At 41.8% G+C, this 16,791-nt stretch overlaps 1 protein-coding gene across 7 annotated transcripts in view; it reads right to left on the reverse strand.

Moving 5' to 3' along the window:
• The window catches only part of EHMT1 (euchromatic histone lysine methyltransferase 1), a 172,543-nt gene that overhangs the window by 114,040 nt on the left and 41,712 nt on the right, over window positions 1–16,791 (reverse strand). The window contains exon 1 of one of the 7 annotated variants that reach the window (XM_050926306.1): window positions 14,622–14,702. The exons of 5 other annotated variants lie outside the window; for them this stretch is intronic. The gene's annotated coding sequence lies outside the window, so the exon portion shown is untranslated. Of the gene's footprint in view, window positions 1–1,181; window positions 1,297–14,621; window positions 14,703–16,791 lie in introns of those variants that run through there. One more of the 7 variants, XM_050926303.1, reaches the window with a different exon arrangement.

Genomic DNA, 16,791 nt, shown 5'->3' on the forward strand with positions numbered 1-16,791 from the left:
GAGGAACAACCAGAGTTGTCCTAAAAAGTCAAACCACTTTACTGGATGTAGTCTAAAGATGGACTGTAATCAGAGACTTCTGTTAATAAAAAAAGCCAAATGCACTAACTTCATACACTAATTCCAAAGCTCCATTCTCCATATTGTTTTAAATACGATACCCTCATTTGTAACTGTTTTTAGAACCAGACTGATATGAATTTGGACAGCCAATATGATGTTCCCCATAGAGTATATACAGTATCTCAGCACTGACTAGATGTTTCTATAATCACCAAACTTCCCCCTTTCTCTACACTAAGACTGTCATTACACCTCCCTACAACAAATACAAACAGCCAATGTAAATGTTTTATTAGCACTATACCATGTGGCTTGCTAGTATACCAACTGAAATCAATCACCTCCTTCTACTGCACCAGTCAGCTGGTGATTAAAAATTCCATGGCAAAAGCTAACAACTGCACATCCAATGCAAAAACCCAACTCAACCCAGCTAACAGATTGCTGTTCTTCCCTTCAAACTTACTTGCCAACACTAAACCCTGTTGACTCCAGGCTGACAACTAGCATAAATCACCATGTCGGCCAAGGAACAAAATATATATTTTCCCACTTCTTGCATAATTAGAAAGACAATTGATTTCATGGAGTTTAATTTGTTTATAATCATTGGAATGCAAAATAAAAAAGGGAGTTAGTTTTACATTCCTTTGCACTCCCATAACCCCAAACAGCTTTGGATTCAAACTGAAATGTAGATCTGATCCTTTTCAGTGTTACAAATAATAATAATTAACAACTGAGTTACCACAATCCTACACTGAACGTGATCACATGTTCTCCAACATGAAGGCACAATCAGACAAATCTAAAGCCTTCGCTGCCAGCTCTGTCTCCGAGTGGCCTGCCTGTTGTTGCTTTATGTCATAACCCTAACATTAGACAGGTTCTTTCTTTATATAGGTTTGCAAGTCAGTAAAGGTCATTATTTTAAAATCCTCCACTCTGATCAGCAGGAAGCAGTTTGAAGCCACCTTATGTGAGTGGTTAACTATGCTGCTTTTGAATCAATTCCAACACTTTCCTCAAGAACCACTTCATCTGGTCTATTTATTCCCAAGTCAGAATCCCTACGGAAGCCCCATGGCACGTGAATTAAATTTCCAGAATTCCCCTACCTCTGTGGTTCTGTCTGAAGAGAGCTGCTGTTTCCTTCCAGATCCTGACTTCAGGCCTATAACTCCTTCAGCCACAAATCCATCTCACTCTATGGGTGCAGCTTCAACCCTGGAGCATGCTCAGTAAAGGCATCTTCAGCCATTTCAGAGCTTTAATGAAATGTAAGCATAAGGAAGTGTCATTAGCAAAAAAAGGTGCAGGATTCATCATGATCCAGTCAACTTCACTGTTTCCATCCACTGTGTCATCAAGGTTAATCTTTCAATATGTGGAATGCAGGCTGCATTTTCAGTTGTCAAACGTTATTTTAGAACAAAAGCAAGGAGAACATCTTGTCTCTGGCAAGCCCTATGCAAAAAGTAGCATTTAACAGAGACACTGAAACAAGCATATTTTCACGGTAGGCCTTTCACAGATGAGAACATTTTCATCAGAAGTCATTAAAAAATGCATTTACAGCAGACTTAAACTGATGCTTTGAATGCACTATGCAAATAGTGCTTTTCGTCTTAAAGCTAAATCTACCTTAATTTATTCTATATTAGCTGGAAAACTATTCCAAAGGAAAGTTACAACGCATGATGGGAAAAGAAAATTGCACCACACATCAAATTACTTTTTAAGAAACCAAAGAAACAAGGATATTTGTTGTTGTCCAGTCAACCCTCAATTCATTTTTCAACACTAATTCCTCAAAATACATACAGTATTTTTTCCCTCCAAACTGCTTTACAAATTACAAAATAGGCTTGAAGCCCAGCGGGCATTTTTCACTGGCACACTGCATCTTGTGAATTACTCTTCTTGTGAAAACTACGAACTTTCGCCTGCAAGCCTTTACTCCTTACTGACGTGAGTAGTCCCATTAGTTCAATAGGACTACTTACATAAGGAAAAACTAGTTGTATGAATAACGGTTTGCAGGAATGGGCACAAAACTAGCCATTAGCCCCTACAAAGTCTTGGGTCTTAGCCAAAAAACCTCTGGACACGGAAATCAGTTAATTGTCCATGCACACCACTACCTGACACGGGTTTTCTATGCATCCCATAACTAACACTTCTTTAGTTCATGTACAGTGTCCGCTTCGATGCAAATGTTTTGGGCCCTCGAAGAACAACCTGATATTCACAACACAGCATTTCACAGAAACCCTGGACTAGCTTAGTTGGTAGTTGGGTCAGGAGAGTGCATCTTTTTCTAAGCTAAATTTCCAAGGAGGCAATTAGAGCCACTCAAATGATAAAAAGGGGACTAAAATATATTTAATGCAATAAACCAAATTAAATGTCCCATTTTCGTCTATATACAGCATACTCACGTGCTAGGTGGACACTTCTCACATGAATTCACAATTTATATAGATACACACACACACAAATTCAAGATAGCACTCTACAGCCAACTAGTGGTTTTTAGCTTTAACCAAATTATTTTAGGGGTAGTGAAGTGCTGATGATGGCTTCCTGTTCACTCTCAAAGCAATGACATTCACTTTTGACACATCCTTTTGAGCAGAGCATCCGTCAGATGCATTTCACCAGAGTATTTTTTCAGAGTATAAACACATTTGGTAACCCATGATAAATTTACTATGTAAAAAGTGCGTGTTTGTGTCCACTCAAGTCTTTAGTTCTCCCAAAACATTTCATTACATCACCCATACTCACAAATTGAAGCAGCCATTTGGCCACATGACACTTTCTTTATGGGAATGTGTAGTAGGTCCATCATTTTCAATGCAGGACAGTGTTCTCCTTACACCATAACAGATAAATCTAAGATATTATATAGGTTTTCATTAAGCACAAATTGACATAGTCTGCTGATGAATTCCATCCCCCTCCTCCCCTCTTTACCTTTAAATTGAAGGTAATTTAAAAATAATATGCAGACCATATAATCCTGTGGCATGTCTGCTAAATGTAAGCATTTGCAACTAGCGCAGCTCAAGCATGTCAGGTCTGTTTCCTTGGAAACAAAGATCAATTTGTAAGCATTGCCCTTAAAATATATAAGGAAGATGTACCAGCAACTCTTGTTGATAAAAAGGAATGAAAGCTGCTTCACATACCATCAAGGTTCTTACAGAACTATCAATAGTCAGAGCAGCAAGCCAACTGTTCATTAAAGGGACAGACTGGCTTGCAACTATATAAAACCCCTTGTTCAGTAGCTATCTGCCCAAGGCATTTGCTTTGTTTCCCTGGGAAGTGGCGGGGAAAGAAAGAAAGGAAATCAAGATTCAATCGCTTACCCTAGACTAGGTCCTCTGTTTCCAGTGGATGAGCAGACTAAGTGGGAAACCCTTAACACAGTTCCACAATGTATGTTAGCACAGTTCAAAATACACCTGCCATCAACACAGACTGAAGAGCAGCAACATGTCCAGTAGAAACAGTAACCTTTCCCAGATTTGTTTTGTTAGTTTTATCTCCACAACTTCAGGCCAAGGGCACGCATTAGGGTTTATGTGCAAAGGCTGCCTTTCCTCACAATCATAACTCTTCTCATAGGGCTGTTCACACCGAAAGGTCCTCGAGCTGAAGGCTATAAATCCTCTGGTGATGACACATAACCTCTTTGTGTGGACAGGAATGAGGGCAAGGAGAGAGACACATTAAGTATTAGTGCTGAGTGATCTAGAGCCTGATCTGCAGAGGTGCTGAGCACCTGCAGCTCCCACTGACTTCGTTTGGAGTTGCCGGGGCTTGAAAATCAGGATGCAGGAAGTCAAATGAACACACATAAAAGAGCAAATAAAGTGATGGCTCCTTAAACATATTCTTCTGAAGACTGACTCAGCACAGAGTTCATCTTAAAACAAGCTGGGCCGAAAGGCCAGCTTGCAATATCTGCTTGAGTTGACATGGGCCCGATTCTGCTCTCCCTTACATGTGTGTAAATCACAAGCAACAGCAATGAAATCAATGGAGATACTGTTGTGAGAGGAGAACTGGTCCCGGCATACCTCATATTGTTATTCTGAATGCAACCCACAGTGTGGTATAGGCACTTTCCAAATACAGAATGAGATGCCCAAGAAACCAGGCAAGCTACGGAGAAGGGAAAAGGGACGCAACATACAAACAAACCTCTGTCCTATTTAAATTGTCTTTTAATGGTAAAAGCTAAGTGTTTACCTTTGCTTGATTTACAAAAACAAAGCAAACCACCTTCAAGTCCTCATAATTGATGACTTATTGTTATACACAGATAAGAGATCCACAGAATGCGGCCACATCATCAATATCTAGTAAAACTGCATTTCTTTCTTGCAAATGAAGAGCAAAGCACTGAGACCTCCATGCCATCGAGCACCTAATTTTCAAAAGTGCTCTGTCCAAAGGTTAATCTGCAATGAGGGTGCTTGGAAACTTTTAAAAATCAGGCCTTCAGCTCTTATCCATCAGAGGGTTTTAGAAGAGGCCTTCTGCTTGAAAATGCCAATTTACTGATGGAACGACCTTGTGACCCACCGGAACATGCTCACAGTAGAACCCAGGCAGCAGCCTGAAGGGTAAAATTTGACATTAAAAACTTGCATATATCCAGGGAAACTGCCTCTAGATCAGTGGTTCTCAACCTTTCCAGACTCCTGTGCCCCTTTCAGGGGTCTGACTTGATTTGCACACCCCAAGCTTCACCTCACTTAAAAACTACTTGCTTACAAAATCAGACATCAAAAGCACAGAAGTGTCACAGCCCACTATTACTGGAAAATTGCTGACTCATTTTTACCATATCATTATAAAATAAAGCGACTGGAATATAAATATTGTACTTACCTTTCAGAGTGATACTTCAGCCTGTTTTTCATTTGCAAAGCCGAAACTCGAGCCCCACCACCCGTAACTTAGCTTCGCAAGGGCCCTTGAGGCATGAGGCCCCGGACAATTGCCCTGCTTGCTACCCCCTAATGCCAGCCCTGTGTATGTTTCCATGATTTTATTGTTCATTGCCCACGTCTTGTCCATGACTTTTAATAAAAATACCAGTGCCAAAATCAGCATTACAGATAGAGACATATAAACAAGTCACTGTCTGTATGAAATTTTAGTTTGCACTGACTTTGCTAGGGCTTTTTCTGTAGCCTGTTGTAAAATTAGGCAAATATCTAGATGAGTTGATGTACCTCTTGGAAGATTCTGCGTACTTCCAGGGGTATGTGAACCCTTAGTTGAGAACCACCATGTTAGAGCATGAAGCCCTATCTTAAAAGCCAATCCACTGTCAGTACATTGACTTTTCAACTGACAGTGAATAGCATTTAACTGGTTTAATGCAATTTTCCAGTGATAGCCCAGCCTGATATACTGTAATCCCAAAGGCAAATTCTCCAGCCAACCACCCACAAATGTACATCGTCACCTCCTGCAGCTTATTCTTATAATACTAGATTTGTCCAAACCAATGCAGATGTTCTTGGAGGCTTTGACCATTTCCCAGCCCTAATTATCTGTGTGTCTCAGCTAAAAAGACAGATTAATACCCAAAAGAGCGTTTAAAATCACCTAGAACTGGCTATAAGGAAAAATTATCATCTGCTTAATTTTATTACTACAAATAAGAAAAATACTTAGCACTTTTCATCTCTAAATCCCAAAATGGTGTATAAAAGGTGGAGATAATGAAACTTACCCATTTTATACATGGAAAAACTGAGGCACAGAGGGAGAAGGCCAAAAGTTTGAAAAGTGGTCTTAGGCTATGTCTATACTACCCTACAGTTTGGGCTGTGGAGGTGTGAATAGCTCAGCACCCCACAGTGCTGAACGGTAACACTCCTATGTGGATGCTGGGAGCATGCACTAAAAGGTTCCTAGTCACATTAACAAAAACCTCTTCAAAACAGGATTATGTTAACGCAACCTAGGAACCTTTTAGTTCATGCTCCTAGCATCAACATGGGGATGTCACAGCTTAGCACTCTGGGACGCTCTGCTATTCACACCCCTGCAGGGTGGTATACACAAACTCTTAGTTTAGTGTACTGAACATGAGGATGGGTCTTCAGAGACCTAGATTCTACTCCAGGCCCTGCCACTGATTCACTGTGTCACCCTGGGCATGCCACTTTAGCCAACATTTAGGCCACTGCTTATGGTTTCCAAATTTGAGATACTTTGGGTCTGACTTCAAGATTCAATGGGATGTGGGCATCTAACTCCTTTAAAAATCCCAGACTCAACTATTTTAAAACAAGCATAAATAGTACTAGACAGAAGTAGCAGCTATATTATTTTTTCTTTATATATTCCCCTCCCCAAAAATAACTTTTAGTTGGTGGGGAAAATAAATTGTACAAAAAAATGTATTTCAACAAAAAGCCTTAACTTTTAATTGGTGCGCTTCTTTGTATTTAAACCAGACTGCATCCTGTTGTCACTGAATCTGTGACACCAGTACACCAACTGGCCAGTGTCACAAGAGGTCACTCTTCAAGAAGTTAGCCACCACCAGCAACAAGCTCAGAAAAACCACTTTTACTGAAAATTATTTAATTATTTCTTTGCTGGAGTGGCAGGGACACAGAATATGGGTGGACAGCTGACAGCAGGAGTTGCTACATCATGTGGTTTGTACAGATAAACATTTGCCAATTTTTTAGGTAACAATGTAATATGGCAATAATAGTGTATGTAAAAATATCGGGTCAGACCACTTGCTTCTTAACAGGTTTAAATATTGTCTCCCATTCTCCCTTTTTTCTGCACCCTTGTTAGTGCCCCAACACGTGCTGCTTGCAAATACCTAAGTAACAAAGAATGAATGCTCGGGGCCACTCGTGTTCCTGGAGATGTCTGAACACTAATTTAAATGAGGAAAGGTAGCTATGGCATTTGGTGTACTAACCTATTTAACCACCCTATTTAAATATGTTCCACAATTTGCCATGACAAAGGCCCAACATTCATCTTCCGTAAGAAAATTCTACAAGAATAAGACTTTGTCATGGCAGAAAAAGGGGAGAGTGGGAAGTAGTTTCTGTTCTTGAGGGCTTGTCTACACTTAACAGCAGGTCCAACGCACGGCGATCGGTGCATTAGCGGTCGATTTCGCAGGTCTAGATCACTCTCCTGTCAACTTCTGTCCTCCACCTGAACGAGAAGCTCAAGGGGAGTCGATGGGAGATCATCTCCAGTCGACATCGCATAGGGTGGACCCCGCAGTAAGTAGATCCAAGTACGTCGACTTCAGCTATGTTATTCACATAGCTGAAGTTGCATAACTTAGCTTGATCTCCCCTCATAATGTAGACAAGGCCTCAGTCTGCGACAGGCTAGCTGTCTGATCTTGTTCAAAGTCAACTGTACCCCTGTTTTCAAAAGCAGTCACTGATTCTGGATGCCCAACTTTGGACACCTTAGGCCTGATTTTTAGAAGCGCTGAGCACCTATTGCTCTGATTGGCACATATGGAAGCTGCAAGTGTTCAGCACCTCTTAAACTCAGGCCTCAAGACTCAGACTGAGCACCCAAAAAGCAGAGGCATCCAAATTAGATTAATATTTTCAAAACTGGCCTCTCAAGCTGTCAGTGCTTCAGGTTTCCCAGGCAGGAAATAATACTACACACCTACTGCCCAGGAAGATGTGAGGCTTTATTTGTTAACATCTGGAATGGCTTTGAGACCTTCATAGAGAAGGTGCTAGATAAATGCAAAATATTAGTAGCATTATTCGGAGCTTTCAGAGGGCTGTGCTAGGCAAAGTGGCCATTTGCTTTTGAAATGTTTTCAATTCAGCAATCCAGCCTCTGCTATTCTTTGCTTTCTCGCAGACACAGTAGCTCATATCTGACCTTGGTGTAAATCCAGCGAAGTCAAAGGAGTTACACTAGGGTAAACTTAGTCTAGCGACAAAAACTACTCTTTCCCCTACTCTCACTGGGCAAGAAAAATGCAAAGGCCCAGGGCTCAACATTTCAATGTTTTGTACCAGCTCAGACTAGCTCTCCCAGGTGCTGAGCTTTACACCTCGGTATTGGGTTCTGACCTTGCAGTGCAATCCTGCATCAAGGGTACGGCTGTTCCTTGGAACAAGGGGCCTGATCCTCTGTTTTCCTGTACCTTGTACAGTCATTTACACCAGTAAAACGCTACTATTCTAATTCAGTAGCATTTTACACCCCCCTTTGCATAAATGTGACCGCACAGTGTGCATGGGCAATGCAGAATCAGGCTCAAGATCTTTTCAGACAGGGAACCTACTCACAGGTGTCATCAACCATCTGATCATTCAGGCCTCAATTAAATAAACTCAAGTTCGCCTGCTTTCCTCCCGCAGCTAGGTAATATTTCCCACTTGGTACGGGAAAGCTCTGCAGTTTCACATGAGGCTTATCAGGAGCTGGATCATTCCCAGTATCTGCTCACTTGATCTTGTCCAGAAAACCAGAACTAGCCCTTCATGAGGATATTTCAGACTCAGTTGACTGAATGGCTTTGATCAATTTATCCCTGCAGGCCTTTGATCTAATCACTCGTGTTGTACTTTGGGGGTTAAATCTTGTCCTCATTTACCCCTATGAGGGCAGGATTTAGCCAAACAGAAAGATTCCCAGGACCAGCCATCCTATTCCTACAGTCAGCAGCAGAAAACATGCAAACCAGAAACCTCTTCAGTGCAATGAGGTTTGCGTTTTATCCAGCGTTACCATGGCGCATTCATTAAGCTTCAGCACAGTCTGTGTGGTGATCTTTCTCCAAACAGGTTAATGTCAAGCTAAATACTGGTAGATCACCTTGCAAACATTATTTAGCTCCTTTCTTGAGCCCCTGGTGTCTTTAGCTGTCACTAGTGAGCAACACCAACATGGGAACTGCGAATCTGGGCTGGCAAAGCACCTCACAGCCTCAACAACACAAGAAAACAAGTGTCGATCCTGCCACCCTCACTTATTCACATCACACAGTGCTTTCCTCCATAATGGTCCCACTGAAATCTATGGGACAACTTGCAACGTAAGACACCACTCAGTATAGGGTTGGCAAAACGTGGTGCATAGTGAAACACCTTTGTAGGAAGTAAAATACTCTTTTTCATTCTTTTCTGTGTATACTTTGTACCATTCCACTTCATGACTGAAAAGCCCAAATACTACAGATCTTAAATAAGCCCCTGAGCCTGCAAAAGAAAATCATGGAGGCAGATCCCAGAGCCCACCTGGAGCCTTAATCAAAGTCAACAAGGCTCCTCAGAGATGTCTGCCCACATCCATCTCTCTGCAGGATTGGGGTTTAAGCATAAGCAAATGTATGATCTAAATGCAAATGTATCTTAAACCTTGACTGCTTGTAGGGAATCATCGTGTGGTTGTGAGAGGGACTGCTGAGTAGCATTTTCCCTTTCTCTCCCTTTAAGTGGAGAGGCCCATTCAGGCACATCACGATAACAATTATATAAACTCTGATTCTTGCCTGCATATTTATACCTGCCTCTGGAAATTTCCACCACGTGTGTCTGACGAAGCGGGTATTCACCCACGAAAGCTTATGCTCCAATACTTCTGTTAGTCTATCAGGTGCCACAGGACTCTGTCGCTTTTTACAGATCCAGACTACACAGCTACCCCTATATAAACTCACATGGCTACAAAGAGAAAATCCCTTTGGCATTGTCATTACTCTGCTAGGATTTTTGATATTCTCTCTTCCTAACGTGCCTCAGATGTTGGTGTGAAAACATTTCAGAAAACATTCAATGCTCTCCATCCATTCTGGAGTGACTAAAGCTCTGCTGGAATCCTAGTTCAGTTCTGCATATTACATACCTAACCTAAATATGCCTCATTCCAGAGAGACTGGAATGGATGTCATGAATCAAATAAGCAGCCTCCATCCATCCCAACATACAAAAGAAACATGGCTCACAGTCATAAATAATAAAAGTACACAGAAACCTTTATTTATCCCTGCATCAGTATAATACTAATACCCCAGTCTGTAGTGAAATGCTAATGCCACATCTTCATAAAGCAGAATCTTTCTGCAGTGAGGGATGCTACTAAATCAGACATTCTGTTCAGCTCTAAATTGTGGAAAGTGGACACTCGTGCGCATACTAAACGAGAGAGTCAAGTGGATTTTTCACTCCTTCGTTTCTAGCACGTTTGTATTTCTGTTGCAGCCATTTCTTTTGTCCCTCGCAATGCTACCGTTCACTCAGTTATGCTTAAATCTAGGCATCTCTCACTCTATTTGAGGAAAAGGAAGGGAAAATAGCCGCTGTCACTTTGCTTATAAAAACTACATCCAAACAGTGCTCCATAAGGATCATGATGGATTTAAAGTTGCTGAATCCTGGTCATTGGAGGTTTTTAAGAGCAAGTTAGACAAACAGCTGTCTGGGATGGTCTAGGTTTACTTGGTCCTGCCTCAGCCCAGGGGACTGGACTTGATGGCCTCTTGAGGTCCCTTCCAGTCGCACATTTCTATGATTCGATGTCAGCCCATGCACTGATATTCCACATCTTGCCATGCAAAATATTAAAGCAGGTTCTCTGTCCCATTTACAGAATGCATTGAGAAGCATGATCGCTAAAGCTTTGGCTAACTGGGTAGAGTTCCATTAGGTACTCTACCCAGACAGCCATTTTCATTGCAACCTACCTCGCAGTGCTTATCAAGGGCACACTTCATTTCCGAAACCAACTCTCACACTGCCTGGTTCCCAAAATCTCCTTTAAATGTTACTTTCATTGAAAACAGGGGCACCTCCGGAGAAGGGAAATGTTTTTAAATTGTGTCTCTGTCTTCACGGCAAAAAAAGAGGTGTGTGTTTGAGGTTGAAATGGCTCACTTGAGATAGCCAGCTTGATAGAAAATCCTAACAGAGAGAAGGCACTGTAGTTTTTACCTTGATGTTTCTAGTCGAGGTGAACCCCAGGCTGCATGTATAGTGTTAACCTACACTGTGGTCAAACCTACCTATATCTTGTTTCCACTAGGATCTGACATTAAGATAGCCATTTCACCACTGCTATCTTGATGAAAAGATGTACCTCTTTTAGCAGTCAAGACAGAGCCTAAGACTGTGATAGTCATTTTACAGTATTTGAGAACAACAAGGCAGACAGGCTATTGCCATGCCTTAGGAAGCATGAGTTACACAGAATCCGTTTTCACTAGCACAGAGTATAATCCTCCTAAACTCTCTTTCCACATGGCCATTCACATGCTTTATCAAGGCCCCTAAGCATCAAGACATTACTTAGCCAGCTGTAGTGTCTTAAATGAGGGGAATCTACTGCCTCCACGAGGGGGGGTCAGGTTAGGGGAAGGGCATGGTCATCCCTCTCAGTCCAATGCCAGCACAATTTTCGGATTTATTTTTTCAACAGCCAAATCACCATTTAATCACAGGTTCACATGATGGATAAAGCAAACATCTTGTTACCTAACACAGGGGCAAGTTACTAGGTCCTGCTTCTTCCCCTCCCACATCCTTTGCCCTTTTCATCCATTCTCCACCTTTCTGTCTGTATCTTTAGGTGTCTTTTCTTCAGTCTTTTTTTAACATCTGGGCTCTTTCTTCCACTAGTTTGTCTATAATTGTTCATCCCCTTAAATGTTTCAGTGCATTTCTCTCCTTCCTCATCCTCTGTGCCAAGTTATTCTTCTTCTGATTCGGTCTCTCTTCCTCTATTTTTACCTTCAATGTTTTCTTTCTCCTCTTTTTCCCTGCTCTCCCAATGACACCACCCCCCATATCTAATCCTCTTCCTATGGACGCCTTCAGATGGTAGTTGGAGCACAGATCCTGCTAGTCCTCAAAATGCAGGGGATGAAGGTGTCTAGGCAGCAGAGTTAATTGGCAGCTGCTATCCTTCAAAAACAGGTGAGCTTGCTAGAAAACTCTGCCAAATCCCCTGTCCTGGTCTCAGAAACTGTAAAATTCAAACCACAAAACACATACACACACTCCCCTGAGCCAGCCAGTGAGGAGGAAGCCCAGCTTACTAGGACCTGTGTCCCACTCTCATTGTATGTAGAGGATTCCAAAGAACACTCCTTTCTCTAATTTAACCTAGGTTTAGACACAGATCTTCTTTCTTGTTAAGTGTCCAAACAGTAGACTGAGTGTGTATGGCCTGAAATAGGGGGAAGGGCTCCTGGCTTTTTTGAAGCTCTTTCAACCTTTTACCTTTTGAGTGATGGAACAGCCACTAGTAAGGGCTAGCTATACCAGAATAATTATCCCGTTATATACATGTGGACACACTATTCTGCAATTAAAGTGACTTTATTCCAGTATAATTACTCCACTTAAAAAGCCAGGATTTATCCCAATATAACTGTAGCAGAATAATTATCTTGCTGTAACTATGCGGGAAAATTTCCCTAAAAATCGGTCGAGGAAATAAATATTGGAGTAAAATCTCCCCTCAAAAAAGTCTTTGTAAAGCAGAATCTTTGGAAATACAGGGTTCCTGTTCATTTATATTTGTCTGGATTCTCTGCTAGGTCACAGCCCCTACCTCTGACATCAGATGTTTTTACTCTTGGGCACAGGCATTGTCAGTATCCCACTGTAGCCTAAAGATTCCAGAAGACAGTGCCTACGCCATCGAATTAAACACTCCAGCATCCAGATTTACTCTAAAAAGGTGAAGAGCGCCCAGGTGCAGAAGGCCTGTACAAGACAGCACCTAAGCCTACCACTGTCTCTGTTGGGGGAGGAGGCAGAATGGCCATGCAGAATGTGTCTGCATCCTTATCCCCTATGCACCGTGGGCTCAATCCTGCCAGTGCAGAGCCCTCTGGCCCCAGTCAAACAAAGCACTTTAAGAAGGACTGTTCACATGCTTAAAGTGGTTTGCTGGGCTGGAGCAAAGTAAGCCAGCAGTTTGCAGGAGCCAGCTCCATGTTTGGGGAGTCTCCAGCAAACCTGATTAGGCTGGAACAGAGGGACTACTGGATTGGCACTTGGATACAGTAACAAGAACTCCCACCTAGGGGCATGGATAGACTGTGACCACTTACCAGTCTGCAGACTGGTATGCAGTTATGCCTGCCCTCATGTCTTTGGCGTGGATTTTGTCCCTCCCTCGTCCCCAGCAGCATTCCCAGCACAAAGCCCAATTAATTATGGTTTGTATGGTATGCAGGAGAAAGAGGGGAGATGGGAGGGATGAATTTCAGTCAGCACCCCTGCAGAACCTATCATAGGAAAGCATCAGTGCTCCAAAGCCCACTGCTCGGGTGCATTTCACAGTCACCAAGAAGAATCCTTTGACACCTATTTCCCTCCTGAAGCTGGCTTCCTTCTCCACCCTTCCTTGCATGCTGGTTTATTATTGTACATTTTATTGAAAAATTTAGAGTGATGCCATCGCCAGGTGCCTTATATTTATCCAAAAAACCCACTAACTGATTATTCAGCATTATGACTTAGCAACCTGATTTGTTATTGTAGGGTTGCTCATGAGAACTAGGCTACTGATGCCAATTTTTAAAAAAAATTCAAATTGCACTGACTAAAATTTATTTTAATCCAAACCCTCAAACAGAAAGAATTATATGGAGTTTTAAGACAGAAGGAGAGAGAGAAAAAAAAAATCGATCGAGTTATGGGCCTATTGACCTTAAACAGTGCCCCTTTTAAGTCAGAGTGATCACATATTCAACTGATGGGGTGCAAATGCTACACACTCACACATGAGGCAATGGCAACACAATGCTATTTAAGAAACTGCACAGACCTTTCACCTAGATGCCCATTTTAATACAATGTCATCTGACAACCAAGGCAAAAAATCCAAAATAAAGGATACGTTTTTTTAAAAAATGGGCCTATTTACCACGGTTACCCTCATTTCTATCTTTAAAAAAGAAAATAATAAACAAAACTCTTATTAAACTCTGGAAAACGTAACATTCAAAGTAAACAGTCCCCAAAATGCTACGCAACAAATCCACCCAGCTCTAACCTTTTCTCCATACTATACATTATGAATGTATCCCAAGGCACTGTGGTTTGTAAGCTGCATTTCATGGCTCTCTTTGCCTACCTACTTCGACACTCAAAATGAAGAAGTGTTGCCTTAATTCTGCTGCATTTAAGAGAGAAAGACTTGGTGGGACTTACCACAGGCAATTAAAAAAATATATATATGAACTGACTTTGCAATTCGTGGCCTTACCTGCTTCTGAAGTAACACATGAAAAGGGAATTATTTCCAACAACAGCAGCTTGCAAGCAAAAGGCAGCACCTTACACAGAGCACAAATGAAAAGTGCAAAGGTTCCATGCTACCAGAACTAACCTGGCCTTCAGCAGAGCAGATAAAATATCAGAGAGACAAACTACTGATATGTGCTGCTAAGCCATGTAAGTTTAGAGAAGCATTTCCTCTAAGACAGTCTTTAGAAAACCCCAAAGGATTGAAGAATCAGCAGTAAAAACCTCTTAAATAAAGCTTGACGTGATCCATACCTCTGTTTGGCTGTGCTGGCTTTTAAGATTTTCATCAAGGATTTCAGAGGCCTACACTGGTCTGTCCATGAGTTCCAACCCCACGGTAGGTGCTGAGGAGCATGCTCAGTGAGAGCTTTCTTACAATGCTCCACAGCTTCCTTCAGCTCATGGCCCTGCAGTTGTGCTAGCCAGCTGAAGAGGAAGTGAGTGGAAGCAAGGTGCAGGAGATACTGTGTTACTCTTTGGGTGTTTCAGGGGGGAAAGGAAGCAAATATTTCCCTTCCAAAGGGAGAACTGGGACAGTTTTAAGCACTCCAGATCATGTCTCGGACTAAACTAAGAGATTGCACATTTTAATCGCTTAATGATTAAACATTTTGCTTGGTGTTCCGACTGCCACATTTAATATTTCAAACAACATCCACGCCAATATTATTCCTTAATTTAACATAACTGGATCTCGAATACATTTCCAACAGATTAAACCACAGAAATATCCACATGTTTTAATGAGCATTTGGCACTATTCAAAGCCAAACAGATTTTAGCAATATTTGTAGGCCATAAATTCTTTCAAAGGAAGGAGGGAGGGGAAAGAAAACCCAATGGTAACATATCTGCATTCCCTACATTAGAGCCTTTTTGAATTTTAAATGCAAATAAAAAACCCTAAATATTTAGTGCCATGATAATTCCAGCAACATCTGGACAATTTTCTTTGCTTTGTAAAAGATTTTAGCCAGCTTTTTCTGAGACTCAGTCCATGTTGTTCACACAGAAAAGGCTCCTTTTACATTTGCATGCTTCAATCAGATTCTGTAGTTTCTATGCCAACATGCATTTGTAATTCTTTAAAAAGAGCATTTGAGAGAGGAAAAAAGAGCCTGAAACATGTTAGAGGGTTTGGGTTTTTTTCTGTCCAGGGCATCCATTCCCATTTTCTCTGAGCCATGGTAGCCTGAAAAAGGCCATGAAGCCATGATCTTAGCCATTTGAACATCTCCATCTGCTTTAATGTGCAGTGGCAACTCAGAAAGAGGAAACGAACATTTATTCAGTCAGTCTGTTTTTTCAAAAAATTATTATTCCAGCTCACCATTCCAGGATTTTGGAACAGCAAAAAACTACACCAGTGAATCCTGATGAGATAGTTCTGGGTTAGGAATGACTGTGGCCACAATCCTGCAATTTGAAGCACGTGGGTAGACCCCAGTACCATCATGCTCATTTCACTGGAACTCTGTTTTCCTATAAAGGTCCCTCTGCCCGGATCAGACTGCAGAATTGAGGCCTAAGCATGTTCTCAAACTCAAAGTAAAAGTACCCAGAGGCAAACAGCAGCTGTTCAACTATTACTGGGAAACAAAGTAGTTTGTTTTTTTAAACCAGCCATAAGCAACAACCCCACCACACCCTGCAAACAACTCAATTTTTATAGTCAACACTCATGCTCAGAACTATGCAGAACTGTAAAGTTACAGGCGCAGCTGCCATGGAGACAACGAAAGCTACAATCAGGGGGAAAAACAGCTTACGAAAATCATGGGGATAAGTATCACCGCACTTGGGGAGGGGGACACCCTTCTGAATGTACTATCACCGTGGTTTTCTATTTCACCTAAAGTTCATGCATAGTATGTGGCACTGCCTTGGAGTCTATTCTTATAACACAGAGATGCCAAGAGCTCATTAAGAAGGTTCCCACTGGAAAAATACACAGGCTAGATGGCTAAACCTGAAGAAGAGTTGAAATGGGCCTTTCCCACGGATATGCAGAATTGACATGACTGTTTCTTAACCAGGAATCTCTTGTTGCTCATTAAGAAGAGAAGCTGCACGGACAGCACTGGCAAGTTTCTGTCTACAAGGATGCCTGACCATTTTCTCACCTTTGGGGTCGGGGGGAGAAAGAGCAGAATGCAGTGTTTTGTGATCCATTTCAAGGGATGGAAAAGATCTATTGGATCCTCAAATCCATCCCCTCTGTATGAGCAGAGTATAGTCCCTTAACATAGGAGGGGTCAGACCGTAAACTGCTGCTAGGATCAATCCAAGCCAGGAGACCAAGAGGAAGTACTCCTGGGTGAACTCCTCCCACTGACTTCAGCTGGAGTTTTGGGCGCACAAAGCATGCAGAATCGGCCCCTCGAAATTTGGATGGCAAGGGAGCTAGAAACAATGAGAGAGC

The sequence above is a fragment of the Gopherus flavomarginatus genome, chromosome 17, assembly GCF_025201925.1.
Source record: "Gopherus flavomarginatus isolate rGopFla2 chromosome 17, rGopFla2.mat.asm, whole genome shotgun sequence".
NCBI classification, from domain to species: domain Eukaryota; kingdom Metazoa; phylum Chordata; order Testudines; family Testudinidae; genus Gopherus; species Gopherus flavomarginatus.